Genomic DNA, 8,711 nt, shown 5'->3' on the forward strand with positions numbered 1-8,711 from the left:
AGGATTTTCTGCCTTCCAAATTCAGTTTTAAAACGTGATTTCATCCTCACAGGTCTGCCTGTTGGTTTCCAGCACAAGGGGCATTGCCTCAGTTTGTTTGCAGCGCTGGCAAGAACAAGAACCTGCCACTCTGTCTCATCTTCTACATGCTTTTTTTTTCACCACATAATTTTAAAACTATAAATAATTTATTAAAAGAAAAAAACATCCAAGATAAATTTAGATTTTGCGTTTCTTCAGAAGGAAAGGTAGTGGGTATCCTTTCTCAAGAAATTAAATAATTTAATTAGCCCAAAAGAAGACTGAACCCCATGCAACTTTACTTCTGTGGTCCAAGACTAAACACACAGTAAGTAGAAAAGGGACTTTTCTCCCAAATAATCAGCAAGAAATGACAGCGGGCCGTGGGTCTCTGACAGCACCCATGCTTGCAGTGCACAAGAGCTGCACATCGTGTAGCCACATCTGTGGAGGACAAAAGAACCAGGAGGCCAATGCCTTTGCATGCAATGGGGAGAGAGCAGCGCTCTGCCCGCCATGCCATCTTGTGCTGCCCACGTTGCTGCTCCTGCTCGCTCAGGTACGCTGGGCACTGCAGCCCCCACTGAACCTGGAATATTTACAGTCCATGGCAGAATGGGCCTCCCTCTGCAGCAGTGCTTTATCATTTCTTTTCCTTGGTTTGTCCTCTTAGGTTTTTGCATCAGCAGCATACCACACTATCATATCATTGTATCAGCATGTTCTTCAGACCCAGCTGTATGAGGTAGTGAGTTATTTTCAACTCACACCGGCTCCGAAGCGAGTGCCATTGAAAACTAAACAAATTAGAAAACCTTAAACAAAAAAAACAAGCTTAGGAGTAGCCTCGTTGTTGTGTTGTCCCTGTTGCGTTCATTTTTCTGCTCAGATTAGTCATGCACTTGAAGAATAGGAAGCTCACAACAGGGCAGCCAAGTCTCATGTTCAGAATTAGGACCCTGGAAGGAAAAAACAGCATGTAAACCAGAAAAATACTAGCCCATGATTGCACTGAAATCTCAAAGCTTAATGCAAGATGTGTTCGTAAGTGCTTTTGTGGAAAGAAACAGCCTCTGCCATTCAATTACATATTTAAGCTCTGTGGAAAAGATTTGTTTACTGAGTGAGACAGGCATACAGCCCAGGCTGCTGGTCAGAGAGAGTCCTGTGTAATCATCACAGGCTGCAACACAAATACAACAGTTTGAAGACCTTTGACATTTCATTAATATTTTATTCTTTTCCAGAGTGAAGATAGTTTGGACCTTAAAAGGAAAATGAGCTAAGGCTTTAACTAGTGGGGCAACAGAGAAAGAAATGAAGAACGACTGTGGAGAGCAATAAGTATATGCCGAAAGCTTACAGGGAAACTCATGCCAAGCAGATTGCAATAGATTTTAAATTCCAAATGTAGATGGACTCACATGTGTAGATGCCAAACACAACTGTTTCTATATAATTGTAAGAAGGTAGGAAATGCAATAAAAATCAAAAGCACAAATCTGTGATAACTGGGAAATGCTCTATTTGAGCAACTGCTTTATCCATTGGCATGGTCACGGAGAATTGATTCTGCTCTCTTAAAAACACCAGCTGTTCGCTGCTGAAGGCTGTTTGCTGATTTGTACCATATACCCTAGTGCAAAAAAGACACAAGTTTATGGTATTGTAGCCCATCTGTACCAGGTCTTGACCCAAACAGCTCCGTCAGTGCAAATACTGGCACATCGGCCGGGAAAACCAGGAGCAAAGGTGACTGGACACAAAATTCTCTTAAATGTACAAAGTAAACAAAAAATATCAGCAATCTGTGGGGTCACTGAAAATGGCAAGCATGCTATTTTCAGGCAAACATGATTTGTGAGATGACGGTTGCTTCACAGGCAGTGAGTCACAGAAGCTTAGCCTCTGCAGCATCTCTCTTTTCCTTAGGCAGCACTTGCCATAGCAGGAACAGGTGTAGATAAGAGCGGTGTTTTAGGGCTTGTGCTGATAGCACAAAATGAGCGGAAACTGCTGTCAAGTCAAAACAGGTAGGAAAAATACGGGAACAGGCCATACAAAAGTGAAAAACATTTCATGTGGGACTCTCAGGTGTGGATGAAGCCAGAAGCGATGTGACATCTGCTGAGCCACCTCCCGCTCCAAGCGCTTTCTCCAATTACTCCTGGCCTGCTGTCGGCGTAAAAGCAGGAGTGCACGCAGCACTGGTTGGAGTTTGGCTAAACCAGGCACCGAGTGAGGTGCAGCACAACTGCTGTATTTTTCTGTCCTAGCAGGTGAGACCCCAGTCGATGAGATTACCCGCTGTGGGGCAGGAGGCCGAGTGGCAGGTCACCTCGCCGGAGAGGGCTGCGGTGGCAGCGCGCCGCCGAGAAGCACAGCCTCCGGCACAGCTCCGTGGCAGGCCGGTCCCGCTATCTGCACCACTCTGGGGCCTCTGCTGCCCTGGGCGTAGGTGCCAGAGGCAGCAGCAGAGGGGCTGCCAGCCAGCCTGGGAACTCGCGTGGCCGCCCAGCAGTCCTCCCTCTTGAACCTGGGTAGAAGATTACTTCCTCCTGATTCTTGGTAAACATTTTGTGACCTACTATCAAGACGTTAGATTACTATTCTGATGCCTGCAGGCATCTTTCCATGTGAAAAAAATGTTAAGGACTTTTTCTCTAGGATATCGCGTGCTTTGCTAATAAACCGCTTTGGAGATCCTTAAAAGAATAATGTTCCTGGGAGTGCAGGAAATGATGTGCTGTTTTTACGCTCTCCTCGCCTTTTGTGGTTTTGAGTGGCACAACATGACATGTTGCAATTCATCTGTCATCTTCACGTTTGGAGAAGTGGTCAGAATGGAGCAATCTGGCCATCTCAGCTGAATACACTGCTGTTAACTGACAGATGTCTCGAGTGCAACAGGAGCCATGAGGCTGTCGGGGAGGCGCTGACTTTTAAATCCCAATTGCATGCAGAACCTTGGCATGTTGTCAGCATGTACAGCTTTCAATTTCACAGGACATTTCTTTTGGCGTTACCAGTGGATTTTGTTTTACCTTCGTCTTTCCTTTTTGTTAACACTGCAGGAATTATTTCTTGGGGCTCTCTCCTGTCTTACCTGATACTGCGTGCGCTGTGTGATTCCCAGGGGGTTTCTGTGGGCAGAGACCTGAGCTTGCATGAGTGCGTGCGTATGTACGCTCACATACAAATGCCAGACAATTCAATAACATGAAAGCTGTCACAGGCCAATTTACTACGGTCCCAAAGTTTGAAAGGTATTTAGGTTAGTATAAAACCAGTTTTCAGCTCCGGTCAGCTTTTCTTTGCAGAATATGGGGAACAGCTGCCTGGCCAGTGGGCACTGCCTGAACAAAGGTCTCCTTCTACTCTTGAGTGGCCTCGGGGGGAAGCTGCTGCTGCGTCTGGCTGGCCTGGCAGCAGGGCCCTGAATAGGGATTTGCCCTGTACAGCTGTGCAAGTCAGACAATCCGGGGCTGTATTTTTTATATATATATATATTTTAAGTGTAGGAGTACATTTTTCTCCTACAACCTGCTCAGACTGTGGAGAGAAGCAGGGCGGGCTCAATCAGTTCCTCAGACACTACCCTTTTGCGTATTTTTGCCTTATTTTTCAGAATCCAAAGCAGGATAAGCACAGCTCTGAGCTTTTTTGTCAAGATCTGGCCATGCTAATTTCAACAGACAAAACTTCGGTTTCAACATGTGTTAAAATGAAAATATTGGCATTTTCAAGCTAAAACGTAGTATGTTGATGTCGTGGTTTAACCTCGGTTGGCAACTAAGCACCACGCAGCCGCTCACTCACTCCCCCCCTCCCGATGGGATGGGGGAGAGAATTGGAAAAGCACGTGAGAAAACTTGTGGGTTGAGATAAAAACAGTTTAATAATTGAAATAAAATGATAATGATAATAATATGATAATAGTAATAATACACAAAGCAAGTGATGCACAGTACAATTGCTCACCACCCGCCGACAGATGCCCAGCCAGTCCCCAAGCAGCGGCCCCCCCCAGGCCAGCTTCCCCAAGTTTATGTACTGAGCATGATGTCCCATGGTATGGAATGTCCCTTTGGCCAGTTTGGCTGTGCCCCCTCCCAGCTCCCTGTGCATCAGTCGGTAGAGCATGAAAAACTAGAAAGTCCTTGGCCAGTGTAAGCACTACCTAGCAACAACTAAAACATCGGTGCCTTATCAATTTTGTTCCCATCCTAAATCCAAAACACAGCACTGTACCAGCTACTAGGAAGGAAATTAACTCTATCCCTGCTGAAACCAGGAATATTGAATTATTCTTATGTCGAGACTGATAGAGCACTTTCATCAATTGAGCAAACTTTGCTCAGTTAGACTTTACTGATCTTGCTTTTCTCTTCTTTGCTCAAATTAACACATTTGTACAAATTACATATTGGTAACTGAACTCAGTGGTAGCCAAGCTATAAAGGCATATAAATGTAAAAACCTGCCTCTCCAAAGTCTTCAGTCTCACTAAGAATGAAGCTCACAGAAGCACATTCAGATCAAAATTGATGCTACCTAAACCACGAAAAACTTCACTTGCAGAGGCTCATTTTGGATCCTTCCATATGCATAAAGAGAGAATAATTATCTTTGTACACGCAGAAATTTATCTTTTCTTATTCTACCCATTCTGTGGACAAACTGTTGAGTTCACTGCTTCGATAAAAGCTTTCTAAAACACTTTAATAATTCCCCAAACACTCAACACAACCCACGCTGGCTTTTTCTTTTTCAAAGCTGGAGTTTTAATAAGAAGATCACAGATTTTCCTATGTTTGTTGTGAAATCCAGGTGGGGAAAAAATCAAATAATTCTTGGTATTTAATATGATAATTCTAACTGAGACTCGTAAGGCAAAGGAACTTAATGTCATTACCTATGCAAGATATGAAAATGCGTGTCTCCAGAAATAACGATCTTATTACAGCGTTGATCTTGTGTGGGTAGAAGCCTGCTTTAGAAGCAGCAGCCTGTGGGAAACGATCATGTATTTCACCTGCCTGTTGTACATTATAGGTGAGCCCAGAGGTACAATAAGATACACATTTGGTAAGTGTCTTACATGTAAGAAATCAGTAATTTAATGCATTAATCACTAGAGTGCAATTACAGAACTTAATTTAGAAGGCATTAGTCATTCGCCACAGATAACCTTCAGTGGCTATTAGAATTTCATAGTCTGAGTTCATTACAACTGGCAAATGTCGTTTGCACAACCAGCACACACAAGGGCCTGTTCTTTGGCTGGAAACACATTTTTTCAGTATTAAATCCACTCCGTTGATACAAGAGAGAGCACCTGTTTGGGTCTTATTTCAATACAGATTGTATCCTGGTTGCATTTTAAGGGGGCTTATAAAGATTGCACACTATTAATGTATTTTATTAGCATGTTGAAAATGGAGTGGGATACACTGGAAATGTTACAAGCACGTCAGTAGAAGACATCACAGCTGGTGATAAACCATGGCAATAAACAGCCTATTAACCTGCTCCAGTCTTTATCTGCATATGAGACAAATGACTATTTGTTACAAAATCTGTTAAAGCATTTACTGACCTTTTATAAATGAATTTTCATATATGGTATTTTCTTGAAATTAGTAATAAGCTTAAAATTAGGTATCTCGGTGCTTAATTTCAAGAAGCTGCATAAATCTAGGACACAGTAAAATTCTGTAAGTAATTGTTCCTAATTTTTGGTGTTTTCATGTGTATAGTGGAGAGGACATACTTTCTTTTTCCCTCTTTCCTAATCCCTTACGGTGCCTGCTAGTTGTCTAGCTCGCTGTATGTATGTGACTTGCATAAGACAACGGAGGAACAAAAAACACGTCTCTGCTTAACACAGACACCTTGGCAGAAAGACAACTTTTGTTTTAGTCACAACATGAGGTAGTTGTGTAGGTGTGCCTTTTGTCATCAAAATGTAACATGCTCATCTGCGTCATTTGGAATTACATTACTTCCTCTGTGCAAGAAGGCCTTTAAAGGTGTCAGCACCGTGCTACAGAAAATACAACTGCATTAACAGACAACTTAGCTGTTTCTTTTCTCTCTGAGTTACACAAGCACAGTAGCTGAATATATTGGCATCTTTTATAGAGTCCTGTGATTTACACATGTTAAATGTGGAGGTTTTTCATAACTGAATCTAAAAGATTTAGTCCAGAAGCAAGTCTACAGTTGTAATAATAACGTGTGAGCATTGTTCAGTGATAAATCAAAGTCAACGCAACAAACTAAAAAAAGTTCCAGGTTGGATTTTCAACCATAACATGGCAAGAGCTTTTGCAAAAAACACTTCTGGAAATTTGTGACTGTTTGTTAGCAGCAGTGAATACCTTGCTTCCATGCTGAAATGTACGTTATATATTAAACAAAAAGATGCTCAAAGACTATAGCTATTAAAGGATAGCAGTCCTGCTTACCTGCTGCCTCAGCTGCTTCTGAAGTTTTTATTCACAATCTGAAACTGGCTCAGCTGGCACCTAAACTGTCACTGGGTTCTGGGCCTTGCTTCAGTAACTTCAATATAAAATATCTCAGCCTTTTACGTATATGGACAAACAGAGGCCTAAGCTGACAGGATCCACAAAAACCTAGGTGTTCCCCACCTGCATCAACAAGCTACAACAATGGGGTTATAAGTGAAGTATCCACCTTAGACACACGTTGAGACATCTGTAAACTGAGGGCAAACATGTCTAAATCCTGATGCTGGTTCCTACTGTCACCACCTGCAAAGAGGTGCTGTGGTGGCAGGCTCAGTAGAAATGAGACTTACTGTCTTTTTCTATTAATTACAGCTGAGAGTAATCCTGAAAATATTCAAAACTTCAGGTATCCAGTTCCATCTATTCAATTATAAGTAAGAGAGAGAAGCAGAACCGAACAAAAAATAAATATTATATATTTGAGCATAAGTATCACAACCATTTCCTCACACTGTAAATTTGCACAAAACAACGGGTGCTTCCAGATACTTCTCTAATATCCCATGTGACCTGACAGAATTCTGTAGGACTTTCCCTAAACTGGTTTATTTGGCTTTGTCCGATTCCCTCTGTTTCGTTTAAACACAGTATTCCAAATTTAGCAAAATTACTTCTCTCCAGATACACAGGTCCTGTTTTCAGTGGCCTTAGAACTATTGTTTCAGTGCCTGAGTGTGTTGTAATCTCTCACCCAATTTAACATACGTAGAATATATCATAGGCAACCAGAGCGGTGCATTAATACCATTAAAGTACATATATATGCAATTACTTATAAGTACTTAATACAAGTGACATAAGTATCAGTAATAAAAGGTACATAACCCAGATTAGCATGAAGACAGGCACTTCGGTGTCACCTCTATCCCAAATGATTCCATACGAAGCAGAACAGCTTAAGCAGGAAAGAGTCAGAATTTCCTATCTAGATATCCTCATGGTCTGGTGGGATGTCAGGGGACATCGGGGAAAGAAGCAGAGTTCAGATCCTATTAGGAAGAGAAAGGCTCCAGAAGGAGCAATCTGACCATTGAGTAGAGGGATAGGAGAACGGTGCTACAACTTGCTGGGAATTGCAAGCAAGAGCTGCCTTAGGCATTTAATTCCAAAAGAAGTTGAGAGTTGTGCAATCCCAACAGAGTGCAGCCTCATTTTATTTAATAGGTGACTCTTAAGACGTGACCTCCGGTTCTGCATTTTCAACTGCTCAGATTAGGTCACGCTTTGGTTTACATGATGTATATTGTAGATGCAATGCTTTAGGCGCCTATGTCTCCCATACAATGGTACTAAATCCCCAGCTCACTGCTGCAGATACGGCCAGGCAGCAGCGTGCTCAAGAGTTAGCTCAGAAGTGGCCACTTTTTCAAACACCATCGATTTCCAGAAATTGTATTTAAATGCAAAATGAAAATTTGAATTACTATAATTTTTAAAAATAAAAATTACCCTGTCCTCTCTTTTACTTGCCTTTTTCATTCCTGGATTCCTCTTTAAGAATTGCAGTGGCAAGAAAATAAATCACTTCAGCTACAGATCTATCATTCAATCTTAACTTCTTTAGTAAGCCTAAGTGTTCTACTTAGTATAAGGTAATGTAGAAAATGGAATATAATGACCATTAGAAATAGGATAAGAATGTGAGTAGAGGATCAGCCGCTCAGTTACCTTGGGTCAGCTTAAGGACACATCAGAGGGTCAGCCATACTGGAGGTAAGAGACAGAGATGAGCCGGCTCTGTCCACCTGCAAAAGACCAGAAGAAACAGCTCAAGCACCGAATGACCAGCAAACACAATTTTTTACATTGCTAGACTGAGATGAGTCGGTGCGATCATCTTCTACAAATTAAAACGCTTACGTTAAGCAAAGCCCGTAAAAGCTGGCTCCTGCACCCCGGCTGCACCCCTCAGCCTGGTTTCCCCTTGCCCGAGCCCTTCTCGGCATCTAGCGGCTGGTCTTGGAAAGCTGGGGAGGATTTCCACCCTGCTGGGGAATTTACCTGCCGGAGTTTCTTCATTGCTCTCTCTGCCTTCCTTCTTTTAGATATTTTTTTCCATTCCATAGCCACATAGTCACCATTTTCCTCCATTCTTTACCCCACCCGCGTGTGGCGCCGGCCTTCGTTTACCATTGCGTTGCACGAGTTAAGTAG

Source organism: Pygoscelis adeliae, unplaced genomic scaffold (assembly GCF_000699105.1).
Source record: "Pygoscelis adeliae isolate BGI_AS28 unplaced genomic scaffold, ASM69910v1 Scaffold1, whole genome shotgun sequence".
NCBI classification, from domain to species: domain Eukaryota; kingdom Metazoa; phylum Chordata; class Aves; order Sphenisciformes; family Spheniscidae; genus Pygoscelis; species Pygoscelis adeliae.